The following is a 22,237-nucleotide window of genomic DNA, read 5'->3' as shown; positions in this document are numbered from 1 at the left end:
CACAATCAAATTTACCGCTGCATTTAGATGTGCAGAGTTAAACGTAACTACTGGCAGCATAAACATATATGAGGATGTGGTGCACAAAAGGTGTCAAAAAAACAAACAAACACACACATTTTGTCAACTGCTGGGGTGCTTTGTATCCAGCAAAGGTCAATGTAAAGGCTAGCTACTGCAGTGTGTACTGTAACTTTCCTACGGTCTAAAAGAGTCACGGTTCAGTCTCCCAGCCTCCTCTGCTGCCTTTTAATCACAGTAAACAGGCCGATTCCAGCCGGGCTGACACAAAAAGCCCCTGAACACAAAGCCAGTGGACAATAGGGAGGCAATAACCAAGAGGAAAGACACACTTTACAGTGTTATTCAGCTCAGAGGAGGAACCACCACCACGAGTCTGTGTGTGTGTGTGTGTGTGTGTGTGTGTGTGTGTGTGTGTGTGTGTGTGTGTGTGTAAAGCCATAAAAGAATAAGACCAAAGAGAAAATGCAGGATATAAAGGGGATAAAACGCTGACATCCAAAAAGGCATTAGCTGAGCCTACGGTCCCTTCTCTGAAGGAGAGCAGGTAGTAGGTCCATTGTGTTAGACCAGACGAGAGCCTGGGAGGTGGGACACCACTCAAAGACATGGGTGGGGAGCAATAAGCAACCCTACGTAACGCTAACGCCGATGAGAACATTTAGCTAACAACAGCATTGATGGTCGATTGCATTCAGCAAATGTTTTTGACGATAACTTATCACTTTGAAAAGCAAAAAGAAGCTAATGGTGATATATCTCGCATTTCTGGGTGCATTTTGTTGATATGTGTTATATGATAATTTCTATTAGATATAATACCCCATAGACAACATAATGTCAGTTTTCAGAGCAGCAACAAAGCAGTTTGATAATTTTTTATAATTATAATATAATGTAATACAATAATTAACATCAGGCTTGGTGTCAGAAATTCAAAATAATAGTGGAAAAAACATTAGCTCATCATTCTGAGAACAATTACATTCTGCAGTTCCCTACAGAAGACACCGACCTCAATACGTCCAACGGCAGGAGAATCAACAGATTATAACTCAGCCACAGCACATGCTGAGTTTTTCTTCAACGCTGCCACTTTCACTTTTTGTCAACTGGAAAACCAAAACTCTCTCTGCTAATTGCTGTCTTAGGTTTTAAGTATAGTCATCTGATAAGCTCACAAATATCTGGAGGTTGTCAAAAGTAATGCTGGGTAATGTAGGAAATCACTATCTGATGGGGAAATTTGGGGATAATACTTAATTAGAAAATAATTCTACATCAGATATTGATGATGTTCAACAACGTCCAGTTCTCAACGGTACATTTACTTGGAACTTGTCAAACATACATACATGATAACTTCGTGAAACTTCAAGGCCAACTCATTTCTACATGTCTACACTTCTTGGAGAAAAGAGATTATACAAAAGTTTGTATGGACACTTTCAACATCAACAATAGTCACAACTGCCCTACAAGCAGCTGTGGCAGAGCACCTTATACATATGCATGAATGTACACATTGACACAGGGCCACAGGTCACCTCACATTAAAAACAGCCCAACTGTTCCAAACATATGCACGCACACACACATACTCACTTCACTCAACAAAATGAAGTCCATTCCACCCCTGCTAAATGTCCACTCTGCAGCTCAATCATCATCTGGCAATCAGCAACAACACTTAAGAGCTTATGTTTTCAACCACTTAATCTCAGGACCGCGTTGTTTCTGTGGGGTTTAACTGCTTTCCACTGGAAAAAAGGCCCCATTTACGACAAAGACATTTAGATGGAAAAATTATGTGGAAAACAGACAGATCAGGACTTGTGAGTGACCATTACTGATGCGATAAGCTGGGCACTGATAGAGCACAACAGGCTTAACTGGAGCTCTCCAAGTGGCCTATTACCGAAGTGAGGCATTAATCCATCAACCTCATTAAAATGCACGGTGACAGACAGTGGAAAATTACCGTCTGCTGGCTTGTTTGCATGTTTGCTCGCTCCCCGCCTGCCAAATTTACCTTGTGGGAAAGCACTTATCAAAAAGGTCTGGTGTCTCATCTCCCGTGACTGTTGACACAATTATGTTTTACAAAGAGCCAAACAATGTCTGGAGACAAATTGGGAAAGAGGTTTGAGGGCTGCAGCAAAATGATACGAAAGTGTTTTCCATATGGAGCCGTGAATGTCAAGAACAAAGCCTGTGGATTTTGGTAAATCCACTTGAGGAGAGACCATTTATGCATTTAAACTTCGGACACATCAATCGTGAAACATTTTGTTCCAGTTTTGACGTTTAACTGCATTTGATTTAGGGGCATCGGGACATTGAGCATTACTATATTTTGTTTGTGCATCAAGGGGTTCAGATCACGTGAGAAAATGAGACAGCCAAACTCCTAAAATAGTTCAGCATCTTGTTTATATAATGAGGCTGGAGTCTAATTTCTCTTCTTGGGTAGGACGGGGGCACAGAGCGCCACAGTGGCAGCTGGACATAACCAACAGTTTCTTTTAAAGCAGGGCAGAGCAGACTGAGCTACCCCCACACCTGAAAATGGGTTTGCACAGCTGGCCTGTCTTTATACCAAACCACACTTAGTCATTACATGTTCTCTCCTCATTGTTCCCCCCCCGCTCTCCATTATTTGTCCTACAGCTGTCATTCTGTGGCTCCCTACTCATTAACCCTTAGTTTTATTTGGCATCTATGTTATGTATGTACTTGATAAGTACCATGTGCATCTAAACCATGTAGGTATAAACTATTACATTTATAAAGCCTTATAAGGCAAACTCAAGCATCTGTATTTATCAACACGCCATCCATTCACAACAAGCTGCCGGCCACGTTCCTCGACTGTGTTTATAAAGTAAATACAGATTATGATTCTTAGCACAGTACACTGTTTACCTCCATTATTCTAAAGGAGTTAATCTATTTAAAGCAGCATTTTCTACCTATCTTACCTTGAAATAACGTAATACCTCAAAATCATTATAAGCACCAAAACTGGAGCAACGTAACCAGGTTCAGGATAGTTGTACATATTGTAAGTGGTGTGTAGGTGAACTGAAATCGAAAAGTAAAGGGTAACCAAAATGCAAAAAATCTGAATTCTTCCGTAATGTACTTTAATGGTATTGACAAACACATGCAGATTAAATGGGATGGTGAAATATGGGGTCTATGAGTAGGAAGGACAGCTGAAAAATACCCCAATGACTTCAATATCTACGGGGGGGTTAATAGTATGATCCGAGCGATCGTCATTCAATTCAAGCCCCTGTGACATACAGAGCAATATCAATGTTCTGCAGCCACAGACAAAAGCTGAACTCTGTCTCCTCTGGGGAACATCATGTGATAATCATGTCTCTATCACCAGATAATAAAAAAGACATTCTAAAGCATCAAATGCATCTTTCATATTCATATCATTTTTGCACAATGATTTTTAGACTCTCCAATAACTAATCCCTCAGTGTATTACTTTCAGTTAACAATATTATCTTCTTCAGTCTGAACTCGTTGTCCTTCTTGTTGCCAATAAATTCTTCTGCTGAGATCAGATGACTTCGTGCTATGTGCTCTTCTGTTAGATGATTAGCTTTCCCACTTCTGCAACCTTGCTATCAGTCATGCAATCCACATTTGTGCAACATCATGGCTTCCCAATAAAATAACCTCCCCCTCTCAGGTTGAGGCTGTAGAGTCCTTTCTCTTTAGGCAGAACCCTTCAATTCCACTCCTCTCACTCGCGCTTCTCTCTCCTCTTTTTGCATCTGACCTCGCATTAAGAAAAAATCGGAGAAAATAAGGAAAACTGTTTTCTTTTTCATGAGTAGGGACTCAGGAATAATTTTTAAATTCAAGTTTCTCTCTTTGTGTTGACTTTCCACCACAGGACCTTAACAACTCAAGATATAGCTATTGTCACAGGTTTTGTTTCCACTGTCCTCCACTGACCTTGTGGGAGAGTCCCTGAACGGCTCAGCTCTGCACTGCACAGAAGCTGAAACTAAATCCAAGTTCTAGGTGCTCTCGGGGAAAGAAATGCCACAATTAATAACGCAGAACATGTATTCTGATATGCAGTGTAAGGAGGTTTGCTTCAACATACAGGTGAATTAAGCAAAACATTCTGGTCTGTTCAACAAAGTGAAAAAACGAAGCAAAACCTAGACCTCACAGGTTCTTACAAGTTCAGGTTATGGGATGCTCCGGGCTATGGGTCGTTAAGTTCCTGCCTGTAGTAGGAAAGAACCAACAAAATGGCGGTGGCGTTGACATGATGAAGTGTGTGTCGTGAGGTAGGGTGAGGGATACAGAGCTGCCACACTATCCGTCATTTGGATGAAACTTTGTTAATCATTGGTGGAAGGGTGCCTCTGTGAATTTTAGGGAAACATGATGTTTACTTGTTGGTCACACTGGCAGAGCTTTAATGTTGACAGACATCATACTGTGATGTGAAGCAATTCTGGCAAACCCTGACATTTTTAATACTTATTAACTTGAAGGTACAGAGTAAATGTCAGTGTTGCAAAGACAAATACTGAATATACTGACGTACTCAGATAAACGATTCCTGCTGTTCATCTTTATGGTAAACCTCTGAGACCGCAATGTGAAAAAACACTACAAGCAGAAATGATAACCTTTTTTTGTTTGTTTGTTTGTTTATTTTTACTTACTTCTAATTACTAATAAAAATAAAGAAGTATTAGCTTCTTGTATAATCCATCCTCCTTGGGTCTCTGCATTAGCTCAACATCTCATCCACTGCAGCACACCTCGACTTTATGGAGTGGATGAGCGCGTAAAAAAGTTTACAGAGCCATGACAGAACTGCTGCAGGGCTGTTAGCTCACAGGTCGATGAGAGCTGTCCTCAGATGACTAACTCTTCACAACAAGGTCTTTATGGTGCTACGAGAGTAAAGTCACATGAGCACAAGACTGCATCCATACGCAGTGAAGTAGGCCTTACAACACCACAGGCCCAGCTGTACAGATTTCATGCAGACTACTGTAGTTAATTATGGTAAAATGTCAATACATTTGAGAAACAGACACGCTCTGTTGTTTCCCACTGACAACATGGCTGGCGACCTGATTAGACAAGTCACAAATATTTGGTCATGTTTAAGGATATCTGCCCCTTTGGCTATTTAGTCTCAAATGTTGTCTTTTCTCCATATCTGTCTTTGGCAAAAGAAAAGGCCTATTAATGTAGTAAAAGGAAAGAATATCTGTGAGCTGCAGGCCTACGATCGAATACTCTTACTGCTCCACCAGACCAGAACTGACTGTGTGAGATGTGAACTTTAGCTTCAGGGTTGAGCCAGACGGTATCTGAAAGAATTGGTCGGCCCTGAGCAGAGCAACAATCTGCAGGTGCTGCATTGAAAGGGTGTCATCTGACCGAGTCAACCTGACCCCCGTCTGAGAAGTATTTTGGAGAATAAACGCTCAGAGCAGAGGCGTGCTCCTTTAGACGAGGAAGAGGCAACTGTGATCAGTGCAGAACTCTTCGACATGGCGAAAGAACATCAGTTGACTCGGCTCAATCTCTCGCAGCGTCTCCGAGATGCAAGCCTGGTATGCTAAAGCTTGAGTCAGATGTTGCTCTGCTTGGGTCACATTTGTGGAGTGAATCATTTGTTTCAACACAGTCAACAGCTAAAAAGGTCGTCACAGTCTTGATTGTGGTGTTATTCACTCCTACACTAATGGACTTGAATCGTTTCTATAGGCTGAGGCCCTAAATCTTTTGGAATATCATTTATGTGTCCTCAGACAGAGCTGTTAGGAAGAAAGCAAGCCATCAATTACTTGCTTCAAGTATAATTGACGCTATATACATTCCACAAGGAAGAATCAATTCCTCAGCTACCATATGCACTTTGGTAGACGTCCAATGAGATGGGTGACTTTGTAAAAAGGAAGCTGGGTTTTAAATGTAACTGATTACTAAACTCAGCTGCTGAAGGTGTTGAAACAGCCTTCAGTTGAAGAATACAGTATATCTACATTATCTGTATATTTGTGCTGCAGCTTGCTTACTTTGTGTATTACTTTATTTAATTCAGCTGGTGGTGGTATTGCAACACTGGTCATCACTCTCCAAGTAACATTTTATTGTCATTAATATTTCAAACCCTGTTTAATTTATTTTTCTGTAATCACTTCCCAAGCCGCTGCAGTGCCTCTGCACTAATCCAACATAACATAGCGAAGTCTTGAGGCGTAACCTGTTCAGAGAACGACAGAAAATCTAATTCATGTGGTCTTCAAAAGGGAGCTGAAGCATTAAACCTTTCAACCTTAAATAATAGAGCAAAACTCCCGCTCAAGCTGCACAAAGGAATCTTTTAGCGATACACAAATGAAAAACTTGTGTGAGCCTGGCGATAAATAAACTAACTGCGCCACTGAACAAACGTTGTTCTGCCAGTTGAACTTGAACATGTGGATAAAAATTAGATATCTAGTCTTAAATACTGGTTTAAAGTTAACAATTTAACCAAAGTGAAATGATAGTGATTATCCAATGAAAAGAAATACAAATCGAAAAATTGAGAATCTATTTTTTTGGGTTAAAAAAAATAAAGAATGTCAATACATTCCAGATAAATATCTGTTAACTCAGTAAGATGAGCACCTAGAACTCACCCTTCAAAACACTACAACGAGCCTGAACCCCAGTCATTCACTGACTCTACTCGGTGTGCCCTACTTTACAAGAAATTTCTGCATCTTTAAACAGAGTTAAGAACAGCAGAGTTATGTGTTTTATTACACAAATCTATTGATATTTAAGAGAAGCTGAATTCCTAATTAATGGACTTTCAAAGGCAATGCATCATTAATAAGTGTAAAATAAAAAGGAACTGGTCCAACAGTCTGCTGTGTGATCAGTGTCACAGAACGTTGATGAATCTCTAATCAGAGACTGGTTAGAGATTCTGTTGGACAACTTTTCATGATCAGTATGCTGGAAATGAAGGTCGTTCCTATTAGAGTCGTATTAACAGTTCAGAGATAATCTCTCCGAGCGCGTCGTCAACGGTCATGTAGATGCCTTGATGAGCTCATCCTCATTAGTGGGGGAATTCAACTGTATCCATCACTAGTTACCCAGTTGGGGTGTGTGTGTGTGTGTGTATGTGCATGTGTGTATGCGTGTGCGTGCTTGTATGAAAGAGAGAGAGAGAGAGAGAGAGAGAGAGAGAGAGAGAGAGAGAGAGAGAGAGAGAAACTGAGATGGAGGAAATTGGAAGAGGGACATGGAGGAAGCAGGTTTTTATCATGAGGGAGGCAGATCAATCCCAGGGAGTGCAAACTGCATGATTGCTTTTGACACCATGAGGGAATACTAAATCTAATCTGAGGAAAAAAAAAAAAAAAAAGAGTGAAAATGACCAACATGAGTAAAAAAAAATCTACTCTTTACTCTTTAAAACTGGGGATACTGGGGAGGCATTTTGCACTCAACAGTTAATTTTACTTTCCTTCAGTTTCCACAGCTTTTTCATCAGTTTTTATACAGTGTACAGATTTAATTATTAACCATTTTTGGGATTATTCTGCTTTCAGTAAAACCGCGGTTTTATGTATATCCTGGTTCTCACACACACACACACACACACACACACACACACACACACACACACACACACACACACACACACACACACACACACACACACACACACACACACACACACACACACACACACAATTTGGCTACATATCACCATAGCAACCACATCACTCAAAAGGAATCGCTCAACATTTTGAGAAACACACTTCTTGCAGAGTAAGAGGACTGATATGCTCTCTTGTCTTGTACAAAAAAAAAAAAGGGAACGGACAATAGCTAACCAGGCTCTGTCTAAAGGTAACAAATCTGCCTATCAACACCCTTAAAGCTCGCTGCTAAATCACCCCTTGTTTACTCGATTGTTTACTGTGACAAGTTGTTTTACAGGGGTTTATGTGCTGGAGTATTTCTTGTCTTCGCTGGTCTTCACTCATGGTGGCTGCAAAAGCGAATCACCCTTATCCCAAACTACTCCAATAGAATATGTCCATTTACAATTAAGTGAACATAGCACACAATGCATGTAAACATGTTAGAAATTTCCAGATTTTTATTAAAGGTTTCAAATTGTGATACACAGTAATCTGCTGTCCTTGAGCGTGTTCATATAAATCAAGGAATTGTAGAAAAGCACAGTTCAAGTAGTGGGTGGTGATGCTTAAATAAAAAAAAAAAGCACACATTTAATGCACATAGTATATCCAAGGATTGGGTTTGCCTTGAAGTTATTTTTGCTCCATGTAGGATGAAGTAAAGAGTGACAGTGATGAGAAAGAGGAAGAAGATTTACCATGAATTCATTGGCATTTCAACTGAGGTAGTTTGCCTCTCAGGCCCCAAGGGCCCCCTGCCAGGAGTGCTGGAATAAACAGCATTATATAAGTAGACATGAAAGCTCACTGCATAAAATCCTGGGCTGGACAGAATTAGTGTGCACTGATGAATAAGCATGAGCGACGATATTAATACAGCGGTGAGTCTCAAAATACAGAGCACAGATTACAGTGCTGAATTAAATGATGAGGCAGTTGTTTTTTTTTGCCTCATCACCTGATTTTTTAGTTTTCATTTAAAAAATTGATCAGTTGAGAGGTTTAAAGGACAGTGACGCAGATTTTTAAGGTCAGTGTAGAGGTGTATGCAGTGGTAATGTCCTTGATAGGAGAGTTTGACAGCCGAATCTGAGGCTTTCTCTATAAAGTTAACAATGTGTTAAAATTGCCAAAGGAGTACCTGGGCAATAAATGTACAGAGTGCAAGGACACACGTACCTGTGAGAGACTTTATTTCAAATATAACATCTCATTAATAACCTGTTGCATTTTCCCCCGACCATCCCTCTCACTCACACACACATACACACATGTGAAGACGGTGCAAACAGTGATTGCCAGTGGGACAAGGGCTAATAAGATTTAACACTGGCATCTAATTTTATCTCCCCTCTTTACTCTCAGAGCACTGATAGAGCACAGCTGCTGGACAGAAATAACAAACAGGTTCTTCTGACCCCAAATGAAGGACCATAGGGGCCATTTGAGGAGGCTGTACTCTCTTAATTTCCTAACAACTCTCCATCTGAAACATTTCCATCACTGTCCTCTCCCTCCAGAGGCGTGAGCACTTTTGTGTCTGCACCCACCACAGGTAGCCAACCCATCTACACTTCAATTTAATGGACTGTCATGAGGGTCTCCCTAAGGTGCACAGTAGCAGCAGAGGAGGACATAACGCTTCCGTATTTGTAGGTGAAGGACTTTCCCGTCAGTGAAATGTGCCTTGAGGTAAGAAAAAAAAATTGCTTCAATTTTTATTGCAGTTGGGATTTCATTTGGCATTTCTGTTGAGTAAAAACAAAGAGATCCATCAAACTGACCAGGATGATATTCATCTGTCAACTTTGCATGTCCTGAAAAAACTGTATTTCAGACAACTCTCTCATTATTGCTGCTTTGGTTATTCCAACGCGTCCTGCTGCTCACCACTCACATGAAATTGAGCCACAACCCCACCCTGCTGCTGCCAACGCCCGAGGCTATGGCACATTACAGCCTGTGATCCCCTAACTCTACAAAAGGCCTCAGACTCATTGTACTCCTCCTCTCTGCACTGTAGGTGAAGTGGGGTGAAAGAAAGACAGATCACAAAACAAGATCCACCGCACAGACGGAAAAGGGGAAGTCCTCCAAGACTGTTTGTTACCGTTGTTTCCATGGTGATCAGTTAAGGTTCAGTTTGACAATGTGGTGTGCTGCAAGAGGGCGAGAGATTTTGATAGTCTTCGGTATAGATTGAGATTATCCTCAGGAAGGCAAAACAAATGTTCTTATATCCTGTCTTCTTTTACATCGTCACAAGCCTTTTCAAAACATGACACCAACCAGACATAACTGATGTAGATCTGGTATGGTATGCATAAGCGCACCTCAACTTGCGTGATTATGGAAAAATTGTGGAGCACGTCATTCTGGCTGAGATGACCGACTGTCTCATCAGTCATTACTTATCTGTGCTGCTATGTCTTGCTCGGGGGAAAACTACAAGCTGGAGCTGTCTGCCTCTACAATGTTATCACAGAGCTCTTAATTTGGACAAAATCCTCTTGCTGCTTCCTCTCCAGACTTAATGGTCAATTTGATTCAATAATGAGTTACTGGTGCCTTATAGGCCACTACACACACACACACACACACGTCTGCACATAACCACACACACTTTTTTTCCTCCTCCTCCTGCTGCTCAAATCTGTCCCAATATCAATTTCACAGATAAACGTGTGGCAATAGGCGCGAAATGGATCCTGCGACTGCTCACACATAAAAGTTCTGAAATAAGCCCACAAAAAAAGGATGTGGGAAAAAGAGGTTGTGAATTGAATATCTTTTTCCACAACACTTCCTTGTAAGTGACTTAGCCTTACTGAGGGGCACATTATGGGCACACCCATTTTCCAGCTATCTGGTAGAGATTACAGTCTTTAAGCTTTGCACAGACATCAAAGTTTCCCATAAATGAACTGCATCACAACTGTGAACATTACCAGGAAACAGCCACAGACCATTTCTGAAAGCACTTTCGATATTCATCTCTTGAAAGAAACCAAAGGGCATCCTGTAAGTACAGGACCATTTCCCTGAATATCTCAGTCATCTTTGAAGCAGGGTTTACAGGCGCAGCATGTTACACCAAGGTCTTAAGAAGCATGTGCTAGCTGGATGGATCTGAGAGGGAATTCATAGAATTTCTTTCTGAAAACCCTGACATTCAGTAAAGTGAGGAACATGCCATTTTTGGCCACTAGTAGTCCGATGGAGCAAAGTTTTTACCTGTTTCACACACATTGACACATGCATGCCAGGTGATGCCATACACAGTCCTCCCAATCATTTCACACTATTCCACTGATCAATAGGTGGCAGTAATGTGCCAGAAACATGCACTAGCAAAAGGAGGGAAGAAGAAGACGGCCAGCCAGTAAACACGGACATAAACAACAAACCAAAAAAAAAAATCAGCTTTATAAATGTTGTATTGGGAAGGAAATGCACTCACAACCTTTGCAACACCTCAAGAATACAAACATGCATTTTTGTGAGAAACACTAAATGTGAAACAGAAACTCTGGTTTACAAGAAAAACTCCACACTGCACCTTTAAGTTACTATCTGCAAAAATGGACACAGTAGCAAAATTAAAAGTAAGTGTAAAATTGACTTAAAGAAACATAAGGTGCAGCTTGTCATTGCAGCTTGAATCATGGGTGCACAGTGTATTATGCAAGTAATGCCCTGAGAATAATGAGCAAACATTAATCAGTATGGTGCTCTTTTATTTACAAGGAAGCTGAGTGAAAGTACTGTCAACAGCAATTAACGTAGAATTGAAATTAGCTGAAAGCATAAAGTCTATTTGAAATCGGATTGGGCTTTCAGTGGGTCATCATGCCTTATTTTGCCGTCATTCTCTACTCTTATGAAAGCAAATCAACATAGACATCGCATGCAAACAAGGTCCAGCTGCAGCCGCCATTCCAGCCGCACACGTCGCAACGCTCTGCTCCCCCCTCATCTGAAATTGATGTGTTCATTTATGTGGGTGAATGTCGATCAACAAAATTATTCATAATTTCCATTCCCTGGGCAGCATGAACAAATGAGCTCTTCCAACCAAATAATTCAGCAATCGGGGGAAGATACTGAATGCAGTTACAACACAGAATTATTCATAGTAGACAGCAGCACGGAGCAAAATAACTCAGGCCTCATCTACATTATGAGAATGAAGAGCAGTCCCTTGTCAAGGAACATTACACTCATATGACACATCTGCCTTTATTTCAGCTCCCTGTCATATAACGCTGCACTGGGTCCGGCACAAAAATGATATCCATCAGACGCTCGTTCTAGACAGTGGAAAGTGTATACACACAGTGTACGGCCTTGCATATTATATGTGATCCTGGCACAGAAAGCATCATGATGAAGTCCTACATCAATACAGTTTATATAACATAACATGAGTGGTGAGAGCGCTGTGTGTGGAAGATGAATTACCAAAAAGCAATTATGAGCACAGTATTCATCTCCCTCAGTTGACTAACTTCACCGTCGGACCACAGGCCCTCTGAAGATGCATGCATGTGTGCCTCTGAACTGGGCTATGTCTTGTTGGTGTGCGTTTCAGTCCAACAATATTTGCAGCCAGATGTTTTGGAGGGATTTATGTTCTCATAAAAGTGAGCATAAATAATGAATTTTTACAGTTTGGGAGAGGCGGCTGCGTGCTTGACCTGATTTGATCAATTAAAATGAACAGATGCTCATTTTCCCAGCTGTTTCGTTTCGTTTACAGCGCCGTTTGGATGTTATCACAGTGAGTCTTGTAGCTTCTGACATGCAGCACACTCTCGACAGGTAAGTACAGCAGACTTCCTCTGTGCCCATGTTCTTTTCTTCAGTGCCCACAGTCTGACAGTCAGATATTGTGTCGAACACGCCTTGGAAGGACAAAACAACTCACAATAACACCATGAGAAAAGTCTGAAGTGTGTTTGGCAGAGGACTAAATGGGACACTGGAAAAGGTGGCCATTAAACAGCACGGGATTGCAGAGACAACTGCATTGCTGGATTGGTGCCTCACAGAAACAGGATGTGCTGCATGTCGTCTGAGTACATAGACATCGAGCAGTTCTCCATCCCCGCCTCCTCCTCAATCTCACTCACAGCAGGTGAGAGTGAAAACAACGGAGCCACACATAACTCAATGGCTGGGTAGCGGCAGTGACCTTACAGCACCATCAATTCATCCCTGAGATGCTTTATTTTTCCCCAGAGGGAGTTTTGATTGTCACAGCGTCAACATAGATAAAACTAAAATCAAAATCTAAAAACTCAAAATTCTCCCACTGTGCTAATTATGTCACAACATCATGTTACAATACACTGCTAGATTACAACACCGTCCATTTTACTGTACACAACTGAAACAGAATGTATTCTGTGAAAGTCAGCTTTATAGATGTGTATTAAGGGGTTATTGAGTAGCGAATCCTACACACATAACCACTATAGCTACTAGGGATGTGCGCAATCCGTCATTTAGTTGCTTAAACGTTGTTACCTTCTATTCAGTACCAGAAATACTAGTCGGTTAAATCACAATTATTATTTTATCAATGTACACTTTCAAGTTATAGGATAATGTATTCATAAGGCACAGCAGGGTTTCTGTTATCCAGTAAATGCCAAATTGTTACCAGGAAAATCAGCTGAAGTTCGACACATTTAAAGCTCTCTGGTCAAGTTATTTCTGAGATGTGAAATTGTGCAAATATCCTGGCTCTACGTGCTGTTTCCCCCACTGCTTCTTGGATGTCCACCCTTTCTCTCACTCATCTCCCGTTTTGGTGAATTAAAGATTTATTTCAACCAAGCCAAGAGTTGGTGGGAATTGTTGGAACAGTGTAAGGATGAACCAAGAAGGTACTGGTGAATTACAAATGTTTTGGAAAATAAGCTCTAATTAATCAATCAGCCAGTCATTTAGTAGGATATTTCTACTTCAAAATGTGGTGGAGTAGGAATATAAGGTGTAATGAAATGGAAATCAAGTACAGGTGCCTCAAATTTGTACTTGAGTAAACGTACATAAGTTACGTTCCACCGTTGCCCACAGTGACACATACGTCTGATATGCCTTTTGCAAATCAAAATATTTGTATTTTGAGCTGAACTGCTTTTGAATAATGAAAAACATCACCCAGTTTAGTCACCCAGGTGCCTCCCCAAAACACTGGCACATCACTCACTTGTACCCTCTTGATGTTGACACAAAGTTGTGTCCCGTTCTTTATCCTCTTTGTGCCCTGTTTACTGACAAGAGTGGGTCTCTGTGTGTGTGTGCTTGTTTGTGAGACCCAGTATGTGTTTTAGACCTTGGAAGAGAGGACATTTTTGGAAAGTGAGGACATTTTTACCTGTCCTTGTATTCGGACAGACCTTCAAAGGGCTGTTGGAGGGTTCAGACTTGGTTTTAAGGGTTAGGTTAGAATACGATTTTGGTCAGGGTTACGGTAAGGGTTGGGGTTTGGCATGTAGTTCTAATGGTTAAGGTTAAGGAACACTATGCCAGTGAGCGTTCTCATAAGAATAGAAGTACAAACGTGTGCGTGCGTGCGTGCGTGCGTGCGTGCGTGCGTGCGTGCGTGCGTGCGTGCGTGCGTCTTGTGGTGGCATGTCAGGTCACACTACTCCACAGAGGGGAACATTCCTTTCTCTTAAACAGTTCGGCCCATTCTGAAGCCCTGAACACACTGACCGTGTCCAGCTGACTGCCACAACTGCTGAATTCAGCACTCCGGCCGCCCAAACCGAGCTGCTGCATGGTGGCCGGGACAATGACAGGAAGGCAAACCACAACCATTTCCTACAGTACGACAACACCATCAACATGATGGTCGGTCCCAAAAAGAGTCTTAAACTCTCTGTTCAACATTTTATTTATGACATGTAGATATCAATAATTATGTTTAATCTTCATCCATTTTGGGATAAATCACGCTCTTATTACTGCCATGGGATAAACAAAGGCATGGTAAAGTTGGCATTTATTTCTCTGTCAGCGTGTAATTTTGACTATACGTGAAACAAAGCATGTTTCCTGTACCCCAAAGGAACAAGTCACACCAGCCTCTGAGGTTACTGTAAGCTGGGACAACAAGAAAACTGAAGAACAGTCCCAAAATAGATGAACAAGCCAACCTGGTGCCAAAATAAGGATAATATAAGGTTCCAGGCTGTGTTGTGTTGTGTGTGTGTGTGTGTGTGTGTGTGTGTGTGGGGGGGGGGGGGGGGGTTCTTTCATAAACAGCTAGTATTATAGGTCTGGAAAGCAGTGGGAGGCTGACTGCTTTCTGTGGACTAAACACTGAGCCCACTTGTTGGGAAGAGCTTCACTCAGCACAGGACTCAGCTCTTTCCAACACACCATAATTGCAGCTCTCCTGGTTTACTTTGTGTATTGGACAGTTAAGGAATGGCAGCACTAGACTCCCAGGGAAACCTGCAACTACCTCCAATGTGGGGAATGAGAGCCGAAGTTGTCTGGACGGCTGCCCTAAGAATGAGAGTGAGTCACTGAGGCTCACCAACTATAGCCACCACAGTATCCTGTCCAAAACATTGGTAACATTCCCTGAGCTGACGCAGCCTCCAGAGAAACCGATCCAAACAGATGGACACTTCTCACAAAACAACCTCTTCAGTCTTTCCTGTGCAGTTGGTTTCCAGCACATTGTGGTGAATATGGCAATGAGGACGTTTTGAGGATGCAAGAGCCCAGTTGAACGTCAGCTCTCATACACGCACGGCACATAATAACGTCAGGAAGTACGGACTCTGCTGCAGTTTAAATAAAGCTTTCCCTAACAAATGGCCACAAATTTGCAAAAGAATGCAAATGACTGTAATGGAAAAGAGTTCACTTGTAAACACTCATGGATGTTCAGCAGCAACACCCACCATAATTCAGTGAAATCACAGTTGGTGGAGGAAGACAGACATTAAGATGCAACTGATTATGAGCACAAGGCAATGATTTAGTCGATTTCAGTGGGACCTTATGTTGTCTAAATTAATCGCTCCAAACAAATTGTTATCAAAAGCCAATAGTTATTCAACTTCTTTATCTTAACTGCTTAAATAGTTTTGTTTGACAGAATGCAGAGCAGTGGAAGCCAGTTCACTACATTTAAAGTCATTTTACATTTGAGCAGAGGCTCAAAAGGTAATTAACTGTCAACAATTTTGATCATCTATTATCAAATTATATTATAATTTATGGAGCTAAAATGCAAACATCAGCCGCTTCCAGTTTGCCAAATGTGACAACTTGTTGCTTTTATTGTATCATCATGAGAAACTAAATGTCTTCAGGAACTAAACAAACAATTTCACTATGTCTCCTTTAGTTTTGGAAAATGTGAAGGAAACTTTTCACCATTTTGAGACATCTTATATTTAATTAGGGCTGAAACGATTAGTCAATTAACAGATTGGTTAATCAACAGAAAATAACCAGTAACTGTGCTAATAAATTGCTAGTGTAAGTCATTTATCAAGTTAAAATGCAAATATTTGTTTTTCCATATGTGATGCTGTTTTTCTGTTTTATTTTGTTGTATATAATTAAAGTAATTCAAATGATTAGTTGCTATACATTTGCCATAAATTCTATATAAAATGGTAGAAGAAAAAAGCCTCAACCATAACACATCACTGTGCCTTAATGTAAGTGACAAAAGATAACGGCATTTTTCTCAGCATAACCAAACACAACATACAGTAACAGTGTTCACAGTGTTCCTCCCAGCAGCCAGCAGTTATGTATGCTGTATTAATCCCACTCCAACAAACCCCCACAGCCAGAAATGGACTGAATAAGGCATACTATTCAGTCAGCATGGCTCCAGTCAGCAAAATCATCACACACAATAAAGGAGATGAGCTCCGTCTTCAATAGCCGGCATCCAGGGATTCAATTTTGCAAACATCTGATGAGATGGAGGGAGGTGGAGGGGGGGACTGCAACTCATTGATGCATAGCTTACATCAGCAATAAAATATTTATGAACACTCGAACACACACACACGAACGACCGATACTGTACACAGTGACGGGATAAATTCCACCTCCTTTGCAACATGGATAGATGACCCAGAAAGAAATCCTGTGTTTTAGAGCTGGTGTGAATTGACTGTCTGAGCTCAGACGAGCCTTTTCAACCTTAAACTTTAAGGACTTCCACAGAAACTGAAGAACACAGAGGCCTGACGAGGCTGTCACATCAATAAAACAGATGATATGAAATCCTGGAAGAACAAACGCTCCTTTTTAGAAAGGATATCAGTAAAAAAATAAAAAGAAGAAGAAGGAGAAAAAACCCTGTACCTCCAGCGCATTTAGGAACCATTTCTGCCAAGTTGGCTGGTTACCAAAACATTACTGGAAACATTCAAAAACAAATCAGCACCTACTCAGAGTGCGGCGCTGCGAGGAAGAAACAGCCTGCTGCATGATTGGAAGTGCTGAAAAGCTCTGAAAATGAATTTAAGGTGCGACAAAAAGCATGAGAGAGAGGTGTTTGTTTGTTTGCTTGCTTGCTTGATATTTTCCTCAGCCACTCTGTGCCAAACGACATTTTGACAAGATTTACCTTTCAAGGCAGACTAATCACGCAAATAAAAGCAACTGAGCTGACATCTTGAGGTCATTCAGGCTGAGGAAGAAAAGGCTACAACTGACAGAAACAAGACGTTCTTTAGATTCTCAATTAGCTACACTGCAAAAGACATAGTGGCAGGTACACAAAACATACCGTGCATGTGTTTGTGAACTGTACAAAATGTATCTCACAGGAAGGCAACAGTGTAATTATCACACATTATCTAAAATGTGATCCTCAGCAGCACACAGGCTCTCAAACAGGAACCTGCTCCTCCAACCAGGCAGCCCTGCGCCGCTAAACCAACTCTGTAGGTGATAACGACACCTGATCTGAAATCTAAATCCAGCATCTCTGCTACACTGCAGCACAACCAAACAGCTCAAAACTGCAGATCTGTTACAACTTAGGACTCCTGTTACAAGAAAAAAAAAAAAAATCACTTGCAGCCATCATTAAAAAAAAAAAAAGAAGCTCCACCCAAATGCTGCATTCCTCCCACACTGCTGCCTCCATTAGGATGGTTACGGGCTTTTAAATGTTCACCTCAATGTTTTCATTGTACAAAGGCTTATCAGATCAAAGCCCTCACCCTTTTCAAACGGCACCGCAAACAACTGCGCCTCCTCCCAGGTCAGCTTGTGTGTGTGTGTGTAAGCGTGTGGATAACATGAGGAGGGAGGCCTGGTTAGACAGGAGTGTCCTGTCCTCATTATGCGCCCCATGACATGAGATACAAGTCAAACGTACAACACAACTGCTTCCACAGACAGATCAGTTACCTCTAACAGAGCACTGAACAACGTGGCTCCCTTCAGCCGCCAGCGGCTAACAATTTAAGAGAGGAATATCTGTTAGACCTGAAGTGCTTCATATGAAATTAGTCATTTACTGAGAAACAATGAAGGACGAATGCATTAACCAGTATAAATCTGCGCAAACTCAGTCAGCAAGGACGGTGGTTTTAAGGAACAGTAACACATCCACACCTGGAAGCGGCCCAGTAAAACCACAGTCTTATCTCGTGGTCACTGGAGCAGATGGGTGAGTGCATTGTTTAACGGCCCCATGAATTGGCTTCCTTCCGTGAAGTAATGTGTCTTTTCCCCACCAAGATTTATAGTGTTAGTCCAGGGATCAAATTCAAGACCTGCTTCTTTAACCTTTGGTTTCTTAAGCACACACTACGCCATCCTAACATTCAAAACTGGCCGAGCAGCTCTTATTTTGATCAAATTGCAAACACTACATATTGGAAATTAATGCCATTTTCTTTGTACATGCTTTTCCAGATTTTGGCTTTGTTCAATGGATGAATAATAGCAAAATGACAGGAAACAGGGGAAAGAAGTCTGGGTGGAAAAACAAAGGTCCCTGGCCAGAAGTGAACCAGGGACGTTGCAGTTAATCGATATGAATCTTGAATCTTGAACATAATGGATCATCTTCAGGAGGCAAAAGTGCTGTAAGTCGCAAAGAAAGCAGGAGCTTCAAGTTTGGAAAACATGCTGTTGCTGAAACTTTAGTCTACACTGATGATCTAAAACTGTCTTCTTGGCAAGTTATGATACTTTGCGGCTGCGGTTAGTTTTTTTATTTTTTGTTTTTTGTATTTTTTCACAATTCTTAATTGATTACTGATTACTAATTGTTTCTACTTTTCTACTATACTTGTTTGCTATCGAAGGTTCATCAAGCCATCTTGATCAGTAGAGAACACCTCCCTTGCAGCTTTAAGCATGTGAGCTACACAACAGGCATAATATATAACATATTTAACAAGCAGACACGTCACCCACAAGAGGTTGTTTCAGTGTTCAAGTGAAAGCTTTTCATCTCCAGCTTTGTTTTTGTCAGAAAACTAGAGTTGAGTCACAGCTGACTGCTATTAATCCAGCTATTATTATTAACACATATGAACAAAGCAAAAAGTTGTTCTTTCCATCTGAGTGCTGACATTCTTCAAATACCTTCAACCTTCTGTGTGTGCGTGCGTGTGTGTACATGTGAGCACGCTCATATGTAAAAACTGAGAGAGGTGCCTGTCCATGTATTTTCATGTCCCCTCAGCACATCTGGCTCTTGTTACAGCCCCTGTGACCTGTGTGTGGTTCTGCTTCATCCCAGCCCCCATCTCTCCTCTGCGGGAGAGCAGAGTAATGACTGAGTGCTGCTGCAGTTCCCAGGACCCCTGGCAATGTGGCTGTTCACTCTTTTGCTCTAGGCTGGAGATGGCCTCCTGCTGACCGGTTTGTTATTTTTTTTCATCTTTGTCTTCAGAATGCTTTTTTTTTTTCTTTTTTTAGGGAGTATGAGTGAAGGCAGTGGCAGCTTCATCTAGTCATTTATCTCATCCTCAGGATATGTCTCCAGAGACACTGATTCATGCACTGCTTTTGTCTTCTCATGATGTTGGCCTTTACTGCTATCACTGTGGTCACAACACTGGCAGTTTCTCCACAAAATCGCAATTATCAGTTTGACCTGACGCAGTGTTTGTTTTGATTTATAACTTAATCTAAAAAAGAGAAAGGGTCACAAAATGTTATCAGCTTTAATGAAAGTACTGACAAACAGAGCTGAGAGAGGTTTTTGTGAAAAGTCTTTTAGGCGATCACCATCAGATATTGTTTTACTAACTTTTCCGAGCAAAACAGAATCATCTCTGTAGGGAAATGCCACGTCTGCACATTCACTAATTTATTTTGCATTTATGATGTTTTGTGTAGACCTGTTGTTGTATTAGTATTAATGTAATGAGGACTATAAATGTCTGCTGCCTGAAAATGTTGCTTAATAAAAATCTCTTGTGTCATAACGTCTGAAAGGTTCTGAAACACCAGTGACTTAAAAAAAAAACATCATAGCATTACCATCATGCACATATTTAAGACCAGACAGTAGTTTTTTTCCTCCAACACCTTCTATGTATAAAACTAGCAAGTTTAAAGGTGGATTACATGAATTTAAGACTTAATTCTCTGGTTGCCCAACTTGTTTTGCAGCTTTAAGAAGTGTGTAGGTGTGTTTCTTTTTTCGTTCCATGACTCCATGAAGCTGCTATTGATGATGACAGACTGAAATACTGCCCAGTACTCATTGCTCTCTCCTAAACTCAACCTGAAGAGCTAACCACTCATCTTGGAAAATGTGGCATACATCTGTCTGTCTGAACCAGCTGCACCATCTTATTGTTATCTTCAAATTGCACTGCGCTCTGGAGATTCTGGCCAGTCTATGAACTGGATGCTAATGAAATGTCACAATCAAGACCAACTCTTCCTAAAAGTGGAGTTTAATTTCATCTTTTACTAAATTGAAAGTATTTGCAAAACTTCCATTATGAATTACAAAACTTCAATGTGTAAGAAGACAACATGTAGACAGATTAATCAGTCTCTTTCTTTTTTGCCATATTTGCTTATAGCATATGTTCCAAAAATTGTGGAAAGAGAAATGAATGTGAAAGTTGTATCTTGTGTGCCGTAACAACTCAAATATCAGTATCAGTAGCATTGCTTTGCAGTGCTGACAGTTTACGATTTGATTTTATGTGTATTGGCTCCAAAGTCCTTCTCAACACAAAAGTCTCCAGCAGAGCAAACGGGATGAATGAATCTCTGCAGTTCATTAACTTCCAAAGAAGAGCAGCTGAGATGAAGTGAGATTCTGGTCTGCTTAGTGAGAGAGAGGTCATGGAGCATGGAATAAAGGGAGGCTCTCTCTCACTCACAGCAACACGAGGACCAAAGGCGCTGCAGAGATGCACCACTCTGCTGCTGATCAACCGTACGCAGATGAGAAACGATACATTCCTCTCTGGATGAAAAGCTCAGTCTCTTCATGGGTCAGTACCAAACAAGGGCCCACATCCAACAGTTCTGACTGTCAACTGTGTTTGTGGCGTTATCATTACTGCACTTCAAAGCAGCACCATCTCTAAAGGGACATGCTACGCTGGTTCTGCACAGTCCGTTAGAGCCATCAGCTCTCATTGGCTAAAGTAGGGCAGAGCCACAGTGCACAGAGTGGTGCATTAAAGATTAATGAAGGTATTGCACAAGTAAACCCGCTTAAAACATGCTTAAGCATAATCAAATATTTAGAGGTGGCAATCTATATAGCTGGTGTGTTTGGGCAACATGTTTGACTCAAGGACCCTGGAAAGGCCCTCAGGGTATAGTATTATATCATGGTTGAATAGAGACAGTGATGCTGGTTCAATAGCTGGTTTCCATCCAAGTTTGGGTGAGATGTACACATACGTACACATTATTTATGACCCATTATATATGATTAAAAATGGCAATTGGAGAGGGCAGAATCAGCTAAAAAAGTATGCAAATGAAAAGGCATTCATAATATTCATAATGATTAAGTGATGTTTGATTCAAAGGCTGACTTTAAATTATCTGTTCATCACATCTCCCAGATATATTAAATGGGCTGTGCTTCCCTCATTTATAGCTCCCTTTATGTTTACATTAGAGTATCATAAAGCACATCCTTCTTTCACCCTCAGGGCAAAAAGCATTGCAAATATTAGCTGACATAAATGAGCAATAACCTGCTCAATATTAATTAATTCCTGAAAGGCTATTTCCATTTTTCATGTGGGAGTGTTTACTGACACGGCTGCATTTTCGTCTGGGAAACCTTATTAGTCATCTCAATGCAGCTGCTGGTAAAAACACAGTCAGTTTTTGTGACATTTCAAAAGTTCATTTCGCAATTTAATCCTGATAGGGCTTCATGAAGGTGTTAACACGTCTTGTTTCTGGCAGGCAACTTGTAAGTGCTTGGTAGCAATGCAGCAAATAAAAAAGAGGAAGCACCTGTGTGGGACTGTACAAAGGCAGACGACTTCTCCTAT

General features: G+C 41.0%; 1 protein-coding gene across 3 annotated transcripts in view; it reads right to left on the bottom strand.

Annotated features, from left to right (window-relative positions):
- The window catches only part of furina (furin (paired basic amino acid cleaving enzyme) a), an 80,161-nt gene that overhangs the window by 42,223 nt on the left and 15,701 nt on the right, over positions 1-22,237 (bottom strand). The window lies entirely within an intron of this gene.

This window comes from Chelmon rostratus, chromosome 1 (assembly GCF_017976325.1).
Source record: "Chelmon rostratus isolate fCheRos1 chromosome 1, fCheRos1.pri, whole genome shotgun sequence".
Lineage (NCBI taxonomy): Eukaryota > Metazoa > Chordata > Actinopteri > Chaetodontiformes > Chaetodontidae > Chelmon > Chelmon rostratus.
This window is presented reverse-complemented; position numbering and strand designations above follow the sequence as displayed.